Source organism: Chrysochloris asiatica, unplaced genomic scaffold (assembly GCF_000296735.1).
Source record: "Chrysochloris asiatica unplaced genomic scaffold, ChrAsi1.0 scaffold00415, whole genome shotgun sequence".
NCBI classification, from domain to species: Eukaryota; Metazoa; Chordata; class Mammalia; order Afrosoricida; family Chrysochloridae; genus Chrysochloris; species Chrysochloris asiatica.
Window position 1 is genome coordinate 1,145,063 of NW_006408933.1, and position 18,691 is coordinate 1,163,753.

Sequence of the window (18,691 nt, forward strand, 5' to 3'; positions counted from 1 at the left end):
AGTCAATGGACTGTGGTTGAACTCAGCCCATTTCTTCATTGCTGCCTTTCCGCCTCTTCCACTCACCAGTAGATCAAAGTGGTTGCCAGCAAGCTTACGTGCTTATTTGTGTGTTCCCTTTGAATTTCAGTCTTAGAGGGGAGTTTGTCCTGAAGGATCTTGATTACTTGCCTTGATGTCTTCCTGGCGAACAGCTTGCTTATTCTTATAGTAGCCAGTCATGCCGAAATTTTTGTTTTGGGTTTTTCCTGATGGTCTTTATTTGAAGATGTATCTTCTGTCACTGTAGCTGTTCCAGACTGGTCTGCTTGTCCTTTCTAGTGGGAATTTTCCACCTCAGAAGGTTCTGGATGGGACTCAGAATTCCGCCTAGGGTCCTATACTCTGTAAAGGCTTTGCAAGAGGCCTATTTCACTGGGCAAGTTCTAGAAACCCTTTTAGGTATTTCAATCAGTTATAGGCTGAAGTTGGGCTTACAACTTTTCTCTATTCATGTTTCCCAGCACTCCTTTCTATCCCACTCAGGTGTCTATTTTACAATATTAGGCAAGGGAAACTAATAGTCATAAGATAATCAAGCATTTTAGTATTATCTCCCCTCTTCAAGCTATACCTAGATCCCTCGATCCCTAGATCCCAGAGCCCTGTTGTTTCAAGGTTGAGCATGCATCACTATTTACCTCTGTCCCACTTAGGCCATGCAAACCTGTCTCAGTGTCCCTCTATCTATCTTATTCTTCCACATCTTCCCTCTTGTTGTATTGCCCTCCCCAACACCTGAACTAAACCCTCAACCACAACCCCATTGTTGTGGTTACCTTATATTCCATAAATTCTTCCCTCCAATTAAGACGGTCTATTTTATGCTGTAAACTACCTGACCTTCCCACCACTTGGATCTCGGTTCCTCTGTGTTTACCTTCTTTCACATTGTGATTGTTTTGATCATAGACTGACCTCCTCTGTTCTTATAATTTTATTCTGTTCTTGACTCTTCTGTTTATCAACTGAGTTCAGGGTGATGCTGCCATGTACGTCATTCTCTAGTTGCTGTCTGTTCTTGCTGGTTCTCAGTCCACAGAAGTTCCTTTAGGATGTTTTTCACAGCAGGGTTGGCTTTGGCAAAATCCCTTAGCTTCTGTTTATCTTGGAATGTCTTTGATTGACAGCTTTGCTGGGTAGAGGATTCTTGGTCAGCAGTTTTTTCTTTCAGGGTTTTATATATGTCTCCCTATTGCCTTTTTGCCTGCATGGTTTCAGCTGAGATAGCCAAGCTTAATCTGATTTTCTTGCCTTTGCATGTTACACTTCTCTTTTCCCTAGCTGCTTTCAAGATTCTGTCCTTATCTTTGATTTTGGAGGGCTTGATTATTATATGTCTTGGTGATTTTCTTTTAGGGTCTATCCTTCTGGGGTACGTTGAGTTGAATGCTTCCCTTTTCGCTTTTCAGGATATTAGGAAAATTTTCTTTCAGAAGCTCTTCAACTATCTTCTCTGTGGATTTGTGCAATTCTTCCTGTTCCAGAATGCTGATAATTCTTAAGTTATTCCTCTTCATGTTGCCCAACATGAATCTTAGGCCTTCTTCAGATTTTTAAAATCTTTTTTGAGTTTGCTCTTCTATCTTAGTAGTGTTGAGAGATTTATCTTCTAGCTCACTAGTTCTGGCTTCTATCTCTTCAATTCTACTCCTTTGACCTTTCAGTGTATTGTCCATTTCTGATATTCTATTATTATAAGAGGTTTGAACCTCTTTCTGTAGGTTTTGAATTGTTTCCAATGTTGCATCTATTTTATTTGATTGTTCCTGTAGTGCTTTCCTGTCTTCTTCCTTATTTTTCTCAACTCCATCGTATAGTGTTTTGATACATTTTATAATCATTTTTCTGAATTCCTTCTCAGACATTTCCAAAGCCTGTCCATCTTCCAGTATGGAGTGTAGGTCTCCTTCTAGCTCATTTGTCTCAGTCACTTTATCTTGTTCCTGGACATGTGCAGATATGGTCATCTGCTTCTGTTTTTGGGGCATAATCAGGAGTTATCTGTGGCCTTAATACTTAGATGGGTGTGTATTATGGTATTTTTTATGCTTTCTGATTGCCTCCAAGTAGATGTGATCAGGAAATAGGCTTCCCTTTTCACTCTTCTTCCTGAGAAATTTCAAGATGCCATTGTTGGTAGTTGTAACATAACTCAGGATTTAATTTTTGGCCTATTTCCTTTTTAGTCTGCCTGTCCTGCTCCACAATCCCCATTCAGGCCTTTTCCCTAGTGATAAACAGTTCAGGACCAGCTGTGGCTGTTTGGTTTTAAGTGGAAACTGTCACTTTAAATTTTGAGGAGATCTGTGTGCATGTGTAGTAGAACTGTCCTGGTTTAAGGGTGGGATGTCCACTCGCTCATGCACCCCCTCTAGTCACCAGAATGGAGGTGCACAGACAGCAAGAGACCAATGAACAGATACCAAAATAAAAGAATGTCCACACCTTTATCTCCACAGTTCTGTCAGGCATCTGTGGCTGCTCTGATCTTTCCCCCGCTTGGTCTCACCCAAGATGGTGGCTCCGGCGGCAGCTGAGCGTCTTGAATTAGAAAGCTCTGATTTCTTGCTTTGGCTACAAATTCCCCTAGCTATAAGCCTTCCAACCTTCTAAATATTCCTTTATATGTGGTTTAGAGTTCTGGCACAATCCCCTGAGCCTGCTTGGTCCAGTATTCTGGGTTATTGCTGATGGAGCTCTTCACTGAACTTCCACCCGATCCGCCATCTTGTTTGTGCTCTGTGTCCATGCTTTTGATATGTCTCTTGTAGACAGCATATTGAAGGATCCTGTTTTATTATCCATTCTGTTCTCTCTGCCCCTTGATTGGTGCATTTAATCAATTTACATTCGATGTAATTATCCACAAGTATGAATTGATTGCTGTCTTTTTGTTGTGTGTGGTGCTGCTGGTTTCTTTGTTCCACCAAATTTTCTGCACTGAGTTCATTTTGCTTCTGGGTTTTCTTTGCATTTTCAATTCCATTGTATTAATACTTACTAAATCTTTCTGATTTTCCTTTTCTTTATTTTGATATGCTGGTGTGTTAATTTTCTTTTAGGTTACCTAGCAATTTATTCATATTTTCCCCTATGTAAAACAGTCCGTTTTCACTTGAAATTTACTTGACTTCCTTGTATTTTGAAGTTCTGTGTCTACACTTTCCCCTCTTTATGCTTTGGAGTTGACTTCATTATAAATTGATATCTCTGGTTCCCTATTTTCAGTCTTGTAGGTTTGTCTTACCTTCTTTGGGGGCAGAAAGAGGCAATGTTTATATTTTATTGAATTACGAAATTGTTGGAATAGAGCTAAATAGAAAAACAGTAAATATTTACAAAAACAGTGATAACATCACTGAAGTTACACACATAGCAATGCAGAAAGGTCTTAAATACTTCCCAAGTAAAAGTATGGCGATTTCTCAACATGGAGATGATAGCTTACCACTGAGTATGGCATTGATGCAAGATGTAAGAGAGAAATGCTGCTTCCCACTCTCCTGTAATTCACTACACTCTAGGAATTAGTTCCTTAGGAGATTCAGATTCAGAGGAGAAGTCAAGAGATGAGACAAATAGAAATAGTCTAATTTTCTTCATCCTGTTGCTTCTGTTGAGGTTATATAGACAGAGCCAGGGTGTTTTTATTCATTCTCTTGTATTAGTGGACAATAACCAAACTACATTATACTAAAATGACCATACATGTATTGCTGCAATCCAGAAGAATTTAAAGACAAAAGAAAATAGACTAAAAATGAAAATATAGACAAAGACAAAGCAGAGGAAAAAAACAATGCCAATGAATGGTCATTCTGTAGACAACAGTATTATAAAATGTTAAGAGGGTACTTGGGTTCTACACACTTCACTTTGATGGTCTGAGTGAAAAATAACTTCCAAATAAATCAGAAGGGATGAAAGTAAAAGCTTTGAGTAACTTTAAAACAATCCTGGGCTCAGTAAGATAATTACTTACTCACCCCACTTTTTAAACCAGATCATCTTCATCAGAATCTTCAAGGTTCTTAATAGGTTTCTTAGCCCATCTAATTTTGCCCAAAGAGCCACAGCTGAGTCTAAATCCAGCTGGAAGTTATCACTCTCCCCCTTGAATTTCTTGCTTGTCACTTCTTTCAAAATAACTTTTTCAAAATTAAAGTCCAAATCATCATCAGAAGTAGATGGCTTCTTTTTGTGGGGATTCTTGGATTTGGCAGAACCTGACTATTTTGGAGAGATGTCAGAATTCAAGCCGTAATCCTTTTTTGTTTCTTTTGGTGCCGCCCTTTTTGGAAGCAGAAGACAGACATTTTGCTGCTGTCTCCCTCACTGTCACAATCTCTTTAGAAATTGATTTTATGATTTCAGTTTCAGCTGGTAAACCAGCAGTAGGAGAGCTTGAAGAGAATTAACGATATCCCTAGGATCATTAGCATCAAGATCCATTACTGATTTGACACTGTTCTGTCTTTAGTTTTTTGTTAATATGTTTTGGAGATGTTTTGGCCTTAGATAGACTACCATTTGATGGGACAAAATCTTCATCTTGAGTTTCATCAAAGTCTGAGAACTCTTCCCTGAATCCAAATCCATTGTGAATTTGGGTCTTGCTGCTCTCTAAGGCTGTTTCTCGTAGAGGGACATCAAAGTTGCTTTTGTTATCACTCATATCTGATTCTGAATCAGACCAGGGATTTCTCTTCTTTCCTTTTTTGATGGTTTCAATGGCAAGTTAGTTTGTTTCTTTGTCTTGGTACCTGGTTCTTTTTTCAGTTTCTCCTCTGCTCTGTGTTTTAGGCCATCTAGTTCCATATTGCCCTCTTGAGGACTTCCTTCAGTATTTTCACTCTTAATTTCCCTTTTGCTTTGCTTTTCTGCTTCTGCTTTCATCTTTACAGTCAACCAGGAAATGACCCTCTTGCCACATGGAGAAAGCAAAACTTCGGCCTGTTGTGCTTTTCCCCCTTTTCCTTTCCCAGGAAGTCCTACTTATTCATCTTATTTTTCTTGGCTTCAACAATATCCAGTTGTTCAACAAGAGCAGGCAAGTCTTCTTTCCACAGATCTGATGGGCTCTGTCTCTTTAATGTCTCCAGCTCTTGCTCTTTTTCATTTCTTAGTTTGCACTGTTCATCTTTCTTCTCCATGGTTAGATACCAAAGGGCCATATCAAGAAAGTAATTGCGGGTTGGTCCAGAATCTGTTACAGAATCCTTCCGTTTCCTTTTCATCATCACTTGCTTCCTTTTCTTCTTCATCTGGAACCTTTTGCTGAGCTTCTCTCTTGGCCTTCACAGGATATGAATCATATCCCCTCTGAGTCAGACCTTCAATTAATTCTTTCCCATGATTTTTTTTTCTAACAAAAAACAAGCTTGATTGTTCAGTGTAGCAGATTCAGCACCAAGCATTCCTAGAAGCCACCCCTTTCGTAATCCAAGAAGTCTCTTAGAATATCCAATGCTGTGTCTTATTTCTTTAACAGCCTACATGGTCAAAAAGCACCATAGTGTTGCATGTGAGACTAGTTTGGAGTTTGAAGACTCTCTGTCTCTGCTAGTTTTTCTTCAGTTATCTTGACAACAAACGTCACAGTGGTCTCTATATGGTATCCCCTATAGTCTGTTATGAGAGGAGGTATCTTCTCAGTGCCATTCAACATGGCCTCTAGAGCCTGTTCTTTATAGGTCTGGGTCCATGTTCTGATAAGAAGCCCTGAGACTTCAATGGTTGTAGAATTAAGAATAGACACTGCACCACTAATCACATATTGATTTGAAGCCAGTTCTTCAACAGGATCCTTGAAGTACTTATAACTTGGAAGCATTGGCAAAGGTTCTTCTCCATCCATCAATCACCTGATGTTACTTACAACTTCTCGAATGTCAAAGTTGGGAATTTTGCAGGACAGCTCAGTACCGATTCCTTCAGTGCCAATATATCAGGACCATGGGTGTAATGGCAATGTACCATTCAGGCTCAACATATAAGAATTTTACTGTGTGATTATCTTTTGGTGGAAATAACAACCGAGCCAAAGGACTGAGCATTGTGAAGATGTATTGAGGACTAACAGAATCCTTGCTACCATGCAGCCTAGCACCAAACTGACCAATATGCTGCAAGAGGTTCCGATTATTGCTGCCCACAAATTTCTGTGCCAAAGTGATAACAGTCATCACGAGTGACATCTCACCATGATGATAAGAGGACATCTCAGCCACTGACCCAGCTAACTGGGCAACCTTCATTTCTCACTTTTCATTCCATTTGAAACAAGTAAAAATAAAATTTTCTCTGACCTAGTTTCAAATCATTGTCAGAATCTGAGAACAACTTCAGCTCCTTATTTATAAAGTCATTGTAGGTTAGATATCTGGTCATCTGCCCATACAAGTAATCTTCTGGAAGGCCATGAAATGAGTTAATGGTTCCTTTCAATCATTGATCTGCTTTTTGCCAAAGGCCAAGCTTATTGAAGCAGCATCTTCAGGATCAGAATACTTGAATTGAATACAATGTCTTTTCATACCTGCAAAGTATTTTTTAGCTTCTTTTGATGTGTTGGTGCCCAAACCTTTGTAAAACTTGAATTTCCAGGTTGTTGTTAAGTGCCATCGATCCAGTCGGTTCCAAGTCAAAGTGACCCTGTATAGGGTTTCCAAGGAGCAGCTGGTGAGTTTGAACCACTGACCTTGTGGTTCAAACTGAGCTTGTGGTCTAGTGCTTTATTCCACAGCACCACACCAGGACTGTCTTCAAACTCAGGAAGGCTATACAATGCCATTTCCTTACAATGAAGGGGATAAAGTCCTCCAGAAAACGATGTCTTAAAAGAGACCAGTTGTGATGGATAAAATTAATCCGCAAACATTTAATATGGGGACCTTCTTGGTTCTGATCTCATAATCATTATCCTCCCATAACGAAGAATCTTCAATAAATCTTCATATTCATAGTTTTTCTTGTACTGAAGACCCACAATCTTAATGAGTAGCTTCTCAAACATTTAGTTTTTTTTTCCTCTAAGAGGAAAAAGCCCATACTTGTCTTTCCCAACCAGACCAAGACCTGACATAGCCAGAGTTTTAGCTGAGTCTTCAGTTAGGATAAGTATACTATCAGTGGAGTTTTGGTCACCTACATCATTGACATCATCAAGTTTGTGAATTCCCTTGATTCTGTTATGTTTTTACAGTGGAATATTTCTTGTTTAACTAGCCCTGGGCCACAAACTTCAACCAGCTTAGTATGCTTACTACAATACCACAGCCAATTGCAGCTTTGATGAATTTTTCACCTAAATGGCATATAGATCCAAAGTTCTTGATGTGTGAAGTCATGTTTTTCTTTGTCTGACAGTCAAAGGTTGGGTTTTCAATTAAGACATTCACAAAAATACAAATGTGATTTTTCACCTGATGTACGAATGTGTCAGACTGCATTGTCTTTTGAACTGCAAAGTCAGTGGTTCAAGCTCACCAGCTGCTCCTTGGAAACCCTATACAGGGTTGCTATGGGTCGGGATCGACTCGACGGCACTTAATGACAACAACTTTTACGGCAATACCATCCTTGTTCTTCTTTTTCACAACCTCAACAAGTTTATTCACTATCTGGTCAGCTACATGATCGGCATGTCTGCCATCCTTAGAAGTAGCAATGCTGTTAACAAAGCTAATTTGCTGAAAACCTTTTTCACTCATTTTTAAGCACACTTTCCACCTGTGGTTTTACTTGTTCATGGAAAACTTTCAATGGGTTGCCAGTTTCAGCTACCTTATCCTTTGAATGCACATCCACATACTAGCTACAAAATCCTTTCACTGGCAGTGTAAGTCCGTTGAGAAAGACTTTGACATCTTTAGTGGATCCAACAATATCATATGCTCTTCTAACCATCAATGCAACAAACAATGTCTCTGTCCAAGCTTTGCATTTTAAACTTAGACAAATCAGGCTGGAAGATGATACATGTATAGTCTTCTCCATTAAAGGGCTTAGGTTCCCCTTGTCTGTATGAACTTTTTCTTGTATTCTCTACTAGCTGCTTCCACAGTGAATTTGGTACTGAATATATTCACAATTTGGCTCCATAGCCATTTCGACCACTTGTTACTTTCTTTTCATCATCATAGTTACTAGGAGCTATTCAAAGATGAGAGCTGGGACATACATCTCCTCAACTTTGTGCTCCACAACAGAAATACCTTTTCCACTATTCCATATACTAATTAATTAAATTGTTTTCAAGATCAAGTGTGACTCTGTCACAAGACATTTTTGGGTCCCTTTGCTAGTTGTCCACAGCATTGATTATAATCTCATCAAAGATTTTGTATAAACCTCACTCAAAGTTATCAATCACTCTTTCATTGACTTACCAGCCCCCTCAAACATTTCAGTGTGATGAAATTTCGGTTCACTCTTTGGCTTATGCTTAATTATCCAGATCTTAACGGGCTTATTTTTAGGAATACATTACACAGCAGATACATCTCCTGCATTTTCATCAGTTACTCATATCTGCCGAGATGTAAATAATGGTTGATTAATCCGATATCTACATGCTAACTGTGCATCCATATTTTTCATTTGCCTTTTCACGCATACATATCAGACGAGGCATTTACTATGGTTCATACTTGTTTTTAGAGACATGAAACATCGGTATTATCCTTTTGTTTGCCATCATAGCAACAGCCTTCATAGGCTATGTCCTACTTTAAGGGCAAATATCCTTTTGAGGAACAACTGTAATTACAAACCTACTGTCAGCAATCCCCTATATTGGTACTAATTCAGTTGAATGAATCTAGGGTATATTCTCAGTTGGTAAAGTAACCTTAACCCAATTCTTTGCATTTCATTTCATTCTTGCATTCACTATATCCGCCCTGACAATAGTTCATCTTCTATTTCTTCATGAGACCAGATCAAATAACCCATCAGGGTTAAATTCCAACACAGATAAAATCCCATTCCCCCCTGATTATACTATCAAAGACTTACTTGGCATCCTAGTCCTAATTCTATTCCTTCTCCTTCTTACCCTCTTCTCCCCTGATACGTTAGCGAACTCAGGAAACTACATCCCAGTCAACCCTTTTAATACACCACCCCACATTAAACTAAAGTGAAATGTGCCTATTTGCATATGCAATTCTCCGATCTATCCCAAATAAATTAGGAGGGGTTTACCACTGTAGTCTCTATCCTAATTTTACCTGCATTCCCCCTGCGTCACATTTCTAAACAACGAAGCTTAATATTTCTACCCTTAGGCCAATGCCTGTTTTGAATTTCATAGCTGAATTATTAGTCTTAACATGAATTGGAGGACAAGTTGAACACCCATTTACTATTATCAGCCAATTGGCCTCTATGCTGTACTTCATGATTATCCTTTTCTTAATGCCTATTTCTAGCATCGTTAAAAATAATCTCTTAAAATGAAGAATCTTAGTAGTATAACAATTACTATGGTCTTGTAAATCATGAATGGAAACTTATTTTCCCTAAGACATCAAGGAGAGAAACTACCTACTCCACCATCAACACCCAAAGCTAATATTCTAATTAAACTACTCCTTGCACAACTGAATTTCCTATGTAATAAAAATCCACTAATAGAAGTCTAAGGTGCATTGAAGGAATTGGCAAAGAACAAGGCACCAGGAATTGATGGAATCAAAATTAAAATCTTTCAAGAAAGTGAGACAACACAGGAGGCACTCACTCATCTCTGCCAAGAAATCTGGAAGACAACTACCGGGCCAACTAATTGGAAGAGATCCGTATTTGTACCCATTCCAAAGAGAGGTGACCCAACAGAATGCAAAAATCCTCGGACAATCTCTTTGATATCCCATGCGAGTAAAGTTTTACTAAAGGCAATACAGAAATGGCTGCAAGCATACATTGACAGAGAACTTCCAGAGTTTCAAGCCAGATTCAGAAGGGGCCATGGAACGAGAGGTATCATTGCTGATGTCCGATGGATCCTGGCTAAAAGCAGAGAATATCAGAAAGAGGTTTACCTATGCTTCATTGACTACACAAAGGCTTTCGATTGTGTGGATCATGACAAGCTATGGACAACATTGTGAAGTATGAGTATTCAGGAACAGTTAATTGTGCTCATGAGGAATCTGTACCTGGACCAAGAGCCAGTTGTTCAAACAGAACATGGGAACACTGAATGGTTTAAAATTAAGAAAGGTGTGTGACAAGGCTGTATTCTTTCAACATACTTATTCAACCTGTATGCTGAGCAAATAATCCAAAAAGCCGGATTATATGAAGAAAAACATGGCATCAGGATTGGAGGAAGACTCATTAACAACCTGCGATATGCAGATGATACAACCTTGTTTTCTGAAAGTGAAGAGGACTTAAAACATTTACTGATGAAGCTCAAAGAGCACAGCCTTCGGTATGGATTACATCTCAATGTAAAGAAAACAAAAATCCTTACCCCTGGACCAATAAATGACATTCTTATCAATGGAGATAAGATTGAAGTTCTCAAGGACTTCATTCTTCTTGGATCAACTATCAACACTCACGGAAGCAGCAGTCAAGAAATCAAACGGTGTATTGCATTAGGCAAATCTGCTGCACAAGACCTTTTTAAAGTGTTGAAGAGCAAAGATGTCAGCTTGAGGACTAAGGTGCGCCTGACCCAAGCCATGGCATTTTCAATAACCTCGTATGCATGCAAAAGCTGGACAGTGAATAAGGAAGACCATAGAAGAATTGATGTTTTGAGTAGAGTTGGAGGAGAATATTGAAAGTACCATGGACTGCCAAAAGAACCCACAGATCCGTTTTGGAAGAAGTGCAGCCAGAGTGCTCCTTGGAGGCCAAGATGACCAAACTTGGTCTCTCATACTTTGGACACATTGTCAGGAGGAACCAGTTGCTAGAGAAGGATACCATGTTTGGTAAGGTGAAGGGTCAAAGAAGAATAGGAAGACCCCCAATGAGATGGATTGGCCAAGTGGCAGCATTGATGGACTCAAGTGTGGTAACAGTAGTGAGGTTGGCCCAGGATCAGACAGTGTTTCAGTCTGCTGTGCATAAGGTCACTATGAGTTAGTGCTGACTCGATGGCACCCAACAACAACAATACACATAGCCCTTCCTGGTGCTTGTAATTCATGCATAAATGATATATCCCATAGTACTATTTATGTATAATCGTACATTTAAAGTATGTCCACATTCATATAAGCAAGTACGTACAATTAATGTTAGAAGGACATTTACATAATCAATTCCACTTAACAATATCTCAACCATACATATATCTAATTCCATTTCATGTAATTAAGTCATTGGACATACAAATCCTGCAGGTTTTGTTTATTGGTCCATAGAACACCCTTTAGCATTTTCTGTAAAGTTGATTTTGTTATTATAAATTTCTGTTTATCAGGAAATGTCTTAATTTTGTCATCATATTTTAGGAACAGCTTTTCTGGGTATATGATTCTATATTGACAATTTTTTTCTTTCAGAGTTTTATAAATGTCACCCATTGCCCTCTTGCCTGCATGCTTTCTGTAGAGAAGTCAGAGCTTAGTCATATTGGTTCTCCTTTTTAGGTAACTTTGTTTTTCCTGAGATGCTCTCAGGATTCTTTCCTTGTCTTCGGTTTTGGAGAGTTTGATTAAGATCAAAAGGTTTTTTACTGTGTTCTCCTTGCTTTCCTTTATCTTTCTATTGATCCTTTGAAAGTACCTAAATATCATTCTTTTTCATTCTTTTTCAGTTATGTCCCTTACCATTTCTACCTCGGAAACATTTTCTGGATCTGCATCTTGGTCATTTGTTTAAGTCATTCTCTCTTGTTTCTTTGTGTGAGCTCAAGTCCTCTGTTGTCTCCGAAACATTGTGGGGTTGTCTTATTTGCATGTAATTTATGATAGTATGTTGGTGTGTTCTCAGGCTCTCACCAACTGTCTCCTGTGGGTGTAGTCCAAGAGTGGAAGGGTGTATGCTGTTCTTGTTTACTGTTCATGCACCTCAGTTTAGGGTGGGTTTGACTGGTGTTGTTTTCTGTCTATCACTGATTAGGTGGTATAAGAGCTAGAACTGGTTCTTGCTATTGGGTGAAGCTGCAGAGGGTACGATTGTGGCTGGGCTGTATGGGCAATGTTGCTGTTTCCTATTGGATGGGAAAGAGAAAAACCCCGTCCTGCCTCCTCTCTCTCACACACACACAAGAAAACAAAAGAGAATAAACAAACACAGAACCAACAATGAAAAGAGAAAACAATAAAGAGAAAATGGAAATTAAAACAGGTAACAGCCAGAAAAAAAAAAATAACTATAAAGACATAAGAAGACAAGGAAATGGAACTATAGAAGAGAAAAATAAGATAGAAAATCAAAGGAAGAAAAAAGAGGGGGAAAAAAAAAACTTAGAAAAACTAGGGAGAAGGAAGATGAAAAGAGAACAAGGGTAGAGAGTAGTAAAGAGAGATTAAAAGGGGTACAAAAAGAAGAGGGGAAATGAGAAACAGAAGAAAAAAGAACAACAGCAGTGGTGGTGGTTGTTGTTAAGTGCCATCCAGTCGGTTCCAATTCATAGCGACCCTGGACAGGTTTTCTGAGGAGCAGCTGGTGAGCTTGAACTGCCAACTTTGCAAACAGTGGTGGTAGAAAGAACAATATTCAAAGGAATGGAAAGAGAAGAAGGAGGAGAAAGAATAAACAAACATAAACAATGAAACAAGAGAAATAAAAAACTAAATTCAAAACAAAAACAAAAAACAGTGTAGCTGTTGGATCTGGAGAAGAGAAAACTCTGGGGGCTCCTGTAAGCCAAGGAGCTCAAGAGATAGGTGTGGGAGGGATGTGAGTTCACGGCCCTGGATGGAGTTACTATTGGCATCCTTATCTGTGTTCAGGGCACTGAATCCAGAAGTAGTTCACGGAGGTCTTTGATGGAGCTGGTTTCAGTGTCTGTTAGGGCTACAGGGCAGCTGGGGGCAGGGTGACTAGTTAAAAGCTGGTCTGTGGCTCTGTGGGGTCTGTAAGTCTGGAGATGAGTATACCCGAATCCAGGCACCAAAGAGGCACAGCTGGCCCCTACCTCACACTGGGGTGGCTCCCAACCACATGACTCCGAACTCCTAGAGAGTAAGGTCCAAGCTGGGAGTGGATGAGGGTGAGAGGTGACCTCACTTCTGGTCACCAGAGGAGTGTGGGGGAAAAGCAGAAAACCTACTTTTCCCACCTGCTGTGTAAATCTGCTCTGCCAGGTCACCTTCTGTTGCCAAAGCTGCTCCCAAAATGGTAGCACCACATCTGACCAGCCATTCACCAGTCAGTCTCCCTCTTTCCCTGTCCCTGCTCAGCTTCTGCTCCCAGCATGCACTCAGGCCAGTTCTCTAACCTTTCCTCTGAAGTTCATTCAGGGTTCCAGGATTTTCATGTGTCTGTTTCATTTCGTTGCTCGTATCTCTGTTGTAGAGGGTATTTGTAGTGCGTCTGCCAAGTCTGCCATCTTGCCAGAAGTGCTATTAAGTATTTTTGGTGTCATGCCATAGGACAAGCACTGGACAGCTAACAACAAGTACAGTGGCTCAAACCCACCAGCTGCTCCTTAGAAACCCATACAGGGTTGCTATGAGTCATGACTGACTCGATGGCACTCAACAACTTATCAAGAGAGTAGCCAAATGATGTATCTTCTCTCCAAGGTTAGAGATTAGGAAGGTTTTCTAGGTTTATGTTATGTTTTCATGCATCATACAGCATGCTGGGTCAAAATGAACTTGTTTATATTCTTTATTTGTTTCACATGCTGCTATGTCTCACGTTCAAGTTCAGAAAGTTTGTAAATAACTTTATATGACTTACATATTTCTGATGAATTATAGTTGATGTTAGAAAGCCTCACAAAGGTAGATAGATACATTTCTATTTTTAATTTCATATTATGAATGTAATAAGATATCATCGAGTTGATTCAGATGCATAGTGACTTATACACAACAGAACAAACACTGCCTGGTCCCGCATCACCTCACAATCATTGCTAAGCTTGAGCGCATTGCTGCTGCCACTGTACCAATCCATCTTATTGAGGGGTCTTCCTCTTTTTCCCTTACCTCCACTTTACCTAGCATGATATCCTTCTTCAGGGACTAGTTCCTTCTGAAATATATTCAAAGTATGATAGATGAAGTCTCACCATCCTGGCTTCCAAGAAACATTCTGGTTGTACTTTTTCCAACACAAATATGTTTTCTGCAGTCCATGGTTACTTTTAATATTCTCCTCCAACACTGTAACTCAAATCCATCAATTTTTCTATGGTCTTCTTTATTCATTGTTCAACTTTCACATGCATATGAGGCTATTGAAAATACCATGGGTTGGGTCATGTGAATTTTAGTCCTTAAATTGACATCTTTGCTCTTGAACACTTAAAAAAAAAAAAAAAAACTATTGTGAAGCAGATTTGCCTAATGCTGTTTCCATGAGTGTTGATGGTTGATCCTAGCAAAATGAAGTGTTTGGCAACTTCAAACTTTTCTCTACTTAAATGATGTTATTTATTATATATTGGTGCAGTGGTGAGGATTTTTGCTTTCTTTATATTGAGGTGCAATCCATATTGAAGGTTGTGGTCTTTGATCTTCATCAGTAAGTATTTTAAGTCCTCTTCATTTTCATCAAACCAGGTTGTTTCATCTACAGATCACAAGTTATTAATGAATCTTCCTCCAATCCTGATACCATGTTCTTCTTCATATAATCCAGCTTCTTGAATTATTTGTTCAGCATATAGGTTGAATAAGTATGGTGAAAGAGCACAACCCTGGCACACATCTTCCTGATTTTGAACCATTTGTTGTTGTTGGGTGCCATCGAGTTGGTACCAACTCATAGTGATCTTATGCACAGCAAAACGAAACACTGCCCAATCCTGGGCCAACCTCACAATTGTCGCCACGTTTGAGCCCATTGATGCTGCAGCTTTGCCAATCCATCTCGCTGAGGGTCTTCCTCTTTTTCTCTGACCCTCCACCCTACCAAACGTGATATCCTTCTCCTGCAACTGGTCCCTCCTGACAATATGTCCAAAGTATTTAGTGTTTCCTTATTTTGCGAACAACTGCCCCTTGGTCTATGAGTTCCTCATGAGCATAACTAATCATTCCGAAATACTCATACTCCTCAGGGTGATCCATAGTTTGTCAGCATCCACACAGTCGAAAGCCTCTGCATAGTCAATAAAGCACAGGTAAACATTTTTCTGGTATTCTCTGATTTCAACCAAGATCCATCTGAAATCAGCAATGATATTCCTCATTCCATATTCTCATCTTGAACGTCAATGTAATACTCCTGTCATTTTTTAAATTATCTTTAGTAAAATTTTACTTGCATGTGATATTAATGATATTGTCTGATGATTTCTTCATTCCATTAAGCCACATCTCTTTGGAATATGCACAAATATGGTTCTATTGCAATCAGTTGGCCAGGTCTTTCAGATTTCTTGGCATAGATGGATAAGTGCCTCCAGTGCTGCCTCAGTTTGTTGAAATATATCAATTCCTGGAAACTTGTTCTTCTCCAGTGCCTTCAGTGCACCTTGGACTTCTTCCTTCAGTACCATTGGCTCTTGATCATATGCTACCTCTTGAAATGATTGAACACCAACCATTTCTTTTTGGTAAAGTGACTCAGTGTATTCCTTCTATCTTCTTTTGATGCTTTCTGCATCATTCAATATTTTACACTAAGAACCCTTCAGTAGTATTACAAGTTGATGATTGAATTTTTTCCTCAGTTCATTTAGCTTGAGAAATTCTGAGCATGTTCTTCCCTTTTGGGTCTCTAACTACAGATCTTTGCACATTTCATTATAATATTTGACTTTGTCTTCTCCAGCTGCCCTTTGAAATGTTTTGTTCAGGTCTTTTAACTCCTCATTCTTTCCATTTGCTTCAGCATCTCTATGCTGTAGAGCAAATTTCAGAGTCTCTTCTGGCTTCCATTTTGGTTTTTTTCTTCTTTCTTGTCTTCTTAATGACTTTTTACTTTTTTCCTGTATGATGTTCTTGATGTCATCCCACAATTCTCCTGGTCTTGATCATTAGTGTCTAATGTGTCAAGTCTGTTCTTAATATGCTCTCTAAATGTAGGTGGGATATGTTCAAGGTCATATTTTGCCTCTCGTGGACTTTTTTTAATTTTCTTAAGCTTCACTTTTGATAACTTTCAGTTTTCCTAGATTTGTACTTAGTACATTCCAGATTCTGATTAGTAATGGATATTTGCAGCTGTTTCTCCTCATTTTGAGCTATGCCCCATCATGAAGGTTGCGCAAGTTTTACTCCATTTGCGTCATCACAGACAAGTCTACTTTGAGGAGGTAGCTCTTCACCAGTCATATTTTCACTGCCTTCCAACCTGAGGGGCTCGTCTTCTGGCACTCTATCTGGCAATGTTCTGGTGCTATTTATCATTGTCCAATATATTCAATATTCTGGTGCTATCTAATATCCCACTGCCATTCATAAGGCTTTCAGGGACTAAGCATTTGGAAATAGTCCGTATTTCCTTCTTCTCAGTCTTAGTCTAGAAACTCAGTTTAAACCTGTCCATCATGAGTGACCTTGCCAACATTCAAAATACTGATGACCTATCTTCAAACATCACAGTAACACGCAAGCCACCACAGTGCGACAAACTGACAGACAGCTGGTGGGAAAGTGGCAGTGAGGTGAAGGAGGTGGACCTTGAGAGACTCTAATTGGATTCCTGTGTAAAGGCCACCCTCTGACAAAACCTGGGATGGGTTTGAGGCAGAGGAGTGGCCCAGCCCTTCTCCCAGGCACCCTGCCTCAGACCTTGATGCTCTTGGTCATCGGAGCAATCTGCTCCCTAGGCTGATGTGATTCAGAAACTATCCTGACGGTGTATGTCACTATTTTAAGTCCATTTTAGGGACCTTTGCCTGTGGCAAATGGAGAAACTTTCGCCGGTCACTTTTGCCAGCAGAGGGAGCGGGGCTCAGATGGGGGCGGGGCTCGGGAGGGGACGGACCCGGGGTGGGGCGGGGTTTCACAGGCGACCGGCTGGTTTCGCAGAACCTCCACCGGATTCGCAGAATCTCAGAGCCGTCAAACAGCTAAAGCTCGGCTTAGCCAAACGGATCTTCGCGGACAGAGCTCTCCTGCGACCGGAGGTCTCCAAGGCGCGAAGTCCCAGTGGTCCAAGATCTCGCGCTCGCCGGGCCGTTCCACCATGAGGCTGAGTAGGTGAGCGTACTGGGGGACGCGCGCGGAGCAGGAGTGGAGGCGCGGTCCACAGGAGCGGGGTGTCCGGGCCTGAAATCGGGCTGTAGGCACCCGGGTTTCCGGCCGAGGACCCCGCATTTTCCCCAGCGTCCAGGGCTCCCAAGCGGGTGTCTACGCTCTGCTAATCAGGCTGCGCAGCTGACCGCGGGACTCGGCGCTCGAGGGTGGGGCGGCCCGGCGGGGCGCGTCTACCTGCGGGCGGGTGGCGCGGAAGCAGGGCCCAGCTCCGTGCGCGGGGCGCACCTACAGACCGTGAGCCCGACGCCAGTGTGTTTGGGGGCGGGGTTCTTGACAAGGGAAGGAGCGACTACTGGAAGGAGCCACATTGGCACCCAGCCGGCACCCTCCAGGATGGTCACATGTGCATACCTTAGGTGCCCCCTCTCCAATTCGGGGAAATTTCCACAGAGGAAGAAGAACGAAAGAATGTAGCCATACTGTATCAAAGTCGTTCGTTCGATAGAGAGCTTCAAGACTGGCGGGTGCCCACACAACCACAACTGAGATCCCAAACCCCGTCAGCAACTCCAATCTGGGGAAGATCAGAGGCCTCAGAGCCAGTCTAGGGGAAATGGTGACAGCTTTGATCCCTGATTTTTTTTTTTTTAAATCAGAGTACCCCCTTCAGCTCATATATCCTCCTTGGATCTCTGCCTCCTTGGGAATCGTGGAAGCACCCCTATTCCAACGCTCAGCTGCCCTGCCCACAGCCAGAGTCTCTCACAGTACCCACACTAAAAATGTGTTTCTAATTAAGATCTTGAGAGAGAGGAAAGAAAGTCAAAGTCCCTGATCTATCACCGCCATCACCTGTCCACACCTGGAGCAGGTGACTCTGGGCTTCTTCCTCTCAGCCCAGGAGGTCTGGGATGGCATTGAGATAGATGCAGGTTCTGATTAGGGTGAAAGTAGAGGATCTGATCCTGAGAGGTGGGTGGAGGCTGCGTACCCCCACACACATCCCAGGAAGTCCTCAATGCCCTGAGGAGGACTGGCAGGTGGGACTTGTCCGCAGAGTGTCCAGACGGCCTTCAGAGAACTGGATGTGTTGGGAAGGGCACTCACAGCTTTGCACTGTAGAGGCCGATCTACGTGCCCTAGAAGAGCCATGGCTGCAGACTGGAAGGTTGGGACGGAGGTCATCCCAGCAGTATGGCAGCCTCAACAGAAGTATGCAGTGGGGAAGAGAGGATGAGATCCTCCTTAGGCTACAGCCTATGTGAGTGGGGGGCATCCCTGGTCACACAGGTACTATGTGTGAGACATGCTGAGCTGGAGGTCCCATGACAGATGTCAGGGGTAAGGCAGGAGTCTTA

The 18,691-nt window shown here is 41.1% G+C and overlaps 1 pseudogene; it reads right to left on the minus strand.

The window, feature by feature from the left end:
• Positions 1–3,855: 3,855 nt before the first annotated feature.
• LOC102834807 lies at positions 3,856–17,453 on the minus strand (annotated as a pseudogene).
• Positions 17,454–18,691: the final 1,238 nt, after the last annotated feature.